Raw genomic sequence first — 3,192 nt, 5'->3', positions numbered from 1 at the left:
GATGGATAGATGGATGAATTGGTGGGTTGGGTGGATAGATGGATGAATTGGTTGTGGGATGGATAGATGGATGAATTGGTGGGTTGGGTGGATAGATGGATGAATTGGTTGTGGGATGGATAGATGGATGAATTGGTGGGTTGGGTGGATAGATGGATGAATTGGTTGTGGGATGGATAGATGGATGAATTGGTGGGTTGGGTGGATAGATGGATGAATTGGTTGTGGGGTGGATAGATGGATGAATTGGTGGGTTGGGTGGATAGATGGATGAATTGGTTGTGGGATGGATAGATGGATGAATTGGTGGGTTGGGTGGATAGATGGATGAATTGGTGGGTTGGGTGGATAGATGGAAGGATTGGTGGTGGGATGGATAGATGGATAAATTGGTGGGTGGGATGGATAGATTGGTGGGTGGATGGATAGATGGGTGGATTGGTGGGTGGGATGGGTAGATGGGTGGACTGGTGGGTGGGGTGGATAGATGGGTGAACTGCAGGGTGGGATGGATAGAAGCGTGAATTGATGGGTGGGATGGATAGATGGGTGAACTGGTTGGTGGGATGGATAGATGGGTGGATTGATGGAGGGGTGGATAGATGGGTGGACAGGTTGGTGGGATGGATAGATGGGTTGATTGATGGAGGGGTGGATAGATGGGTGGATTGATGGGTGGGATGGACATATGGGTGAATTGGTGTTTTGGATGGACAGATGGGTGGATTAGTTTGTTGGATGGATATATGGGTGGATTTGGGGTTGGGATGGCTAGATGGGTGTATTAAGGGTGGGTTTGATAGATGGGTGGATTGGGGGTGGATGGATAGATAGATTAATTGGTGGGTGGGGTAGGTAGATTAGTGGTTTGGGGGTGGGATGGATAGAGTGATGAATTGGTGGGTGGGGTGGATAGATTGATGAGTTGGTGGGTGGGGTGGATAGATTGGTGGGTGGGGTTGATAGATGGGTGGATTGGTGGGTGGGATGGATAGATGGATGAGTTGGTGGGTGGGGTGGATAGATTGGTGGGTGGGGTTGATAGATGGGTGAATTGGTGGGTGGGATGGATAGATGGCTGGATTGGTGGGTGGGATGGATAGATGGATGAGTTGGTGGGTGGGGTGGATAGATTGGTGGGTGGGGTTGATAGATGGGTGGATTGGTGGGTGGGATGGATAGATGGGTGGATTGGTGGTTGGGATGGATAGATGGATGAGTTGGTGGGTGGGGTGGATAGATTGGTGGGTGGGGTTGATAGATGGGTGGATTGGTGGGTGGGATGTATACATGGGTGGATTGGTCGGTGGGATGAATAGATTAGTGGATTGGGGTGGGATGGAAAGAGGGATGAATTGGTGTATGTGATGGATAACTGGGTGAATTAGTGGGTTGGATACATAGATGGGTGAATAGGCGGGTGGGATGGATAGAGGGATGAATTGGTGGTGGAATGGACAGATGGATGAATTGGTGGGTAGATAGTTTGGATAGATAGGTGGATTTCTGATGGGATGGATATATGGATAAATTGGTACGTTGTTAATGTATGAATGGTTGGGCGAAGAACCGAACTTTCACACACACACACACACACACACACACACACACACACACACACACACACACACACACACACACACTCTCTCTCTCTCTCTCTCTCACACACACACACACACTCTCTCACACACACACACTCACTCACTCACACACAAGTCGCTGAAAGTGCAATAATTTTGACGTTAAACCTCATTTCACTCCACCTTATCTTTGGTTCAGAAAACTGCTTTGTTTCCAATATCTCTATCAATAGGTCATGTAAGATTGCACATCATGAACTAATCGATCCATGGTGGTTCTAAACGAGATAACATTTGGCAGATATCTTCCCTCATAATCCGACGCTGATCCCAACCGTCAACCAACCATAGTTTATTCAAAGTTATTATGTTTTGAATGTTTGCGTCCTTGCTAAATATTTCGAAAAGACATAAATAAAATGCAGTTAAATGTTTGTTTGCTTTCTGTGGCATATTTACTCATTATTGTTGTACACAAATATAATCTGTTGGCTGCCAGAACTTCGCAGTAATTTAACATCCCTTCTCAATAATATCCGATTATTCTCTATTCTTGAGTATATGTTTGTTTATGTATTAAATGCCACAAAAGACGATTTTTCATTGTAAATGAAATACCGGGCAAAATATAGTATACACATAAAACTGGATTTGACCCACAAATGACAAGCGTTATCTGATTGTCCACAGCCTCAAAACAGTCGCTGAAACACTACAAACCTTAGGTCCAAAACACAACCATGATACCCGTATCAAATACATCACCATCGAATAAACATTTCTTGTTTGTTTCATTTTTAGCCACCACCAAACATGGTGCATACTTACTTTTAGCCGGAAGTTTATATTACTTAATTTTGTAATTGTTGTTTCCTCCTCATCTGTATTTTGTTAAAAATACACAAAACACAACTGATAATGTTTTGTAAGTTTCAAGGTGCAAAACCCCTCATCAGTAATAAAATGAACATTATTCGTTAACTACATCGTCAAGCAATCAACAATTGTTATGTATGTACGATAAAACATGTAAAAATGATAAACGCATGTATTTAAAGACTTACCTTGCAGTAAATATCGCAGTATAATATAAATTGCGAAATTTAATCTTATCAAACATTCCCGGTAGTTTATAATTATGTGCTCAATGCCATTAAATACGATTTTTCATTCTAAATAGTTAACTAATAATTTAATTTGATCTTGCCTTATAATGTCAATCTTGTGATTTTTCTGGATGTTTTTTTTCGGAATATGTATTTTACCCGTGTTCAATTGTGTGATTAAAAGTGTAATCCTTAAAGTATTTGTCATCATTATTCGTGCAGAAACGACAGCCCAACTTTGACCACTTCTAACTTTCACGAAGTTTTTATCCAAGATGGCGTCTTCGAGATTGAGCTGGTCCTGCTGCAACCCGAGCCTCATCTCCCCGTAGTGCTGTTGCTCAGCTGCGCAGGATCAGTCGTCAATGTCACTTCACCCAGCCCAGACTGAAACTAAAATGAGCTTAAGACGCTTTCAACCTTTGAGGGGATACAGTTTCTAAAATGGACATGTTCTTTATTGACTTCAGACGTTGAAGAGGTCGTGCAAAGATCGATAACTCTGC

This window comes from Haliotis rufescens, unplaced genomic scaffold (genome assembly GCF_023055435.1).
Source record: "Haliotis rufescens isolate VD_foot unplaced genomic scaffold, xgHalRufe1.0.p SCAF_9, whole genome shotgun sequence".
In the NCBI taxonomy this organism is placed as follows: domain Eukaryota; kingdom Metazoa; phylum Mollusca; class Gastropoda; order Lepetellida; family Haliotidae; genus Haliotis; species Haliotis rufescens.
The sequence above is the reverse complement of the archived record's forward strand: the minus strand, read 5'-3'. Positions refer to the sequence as shown.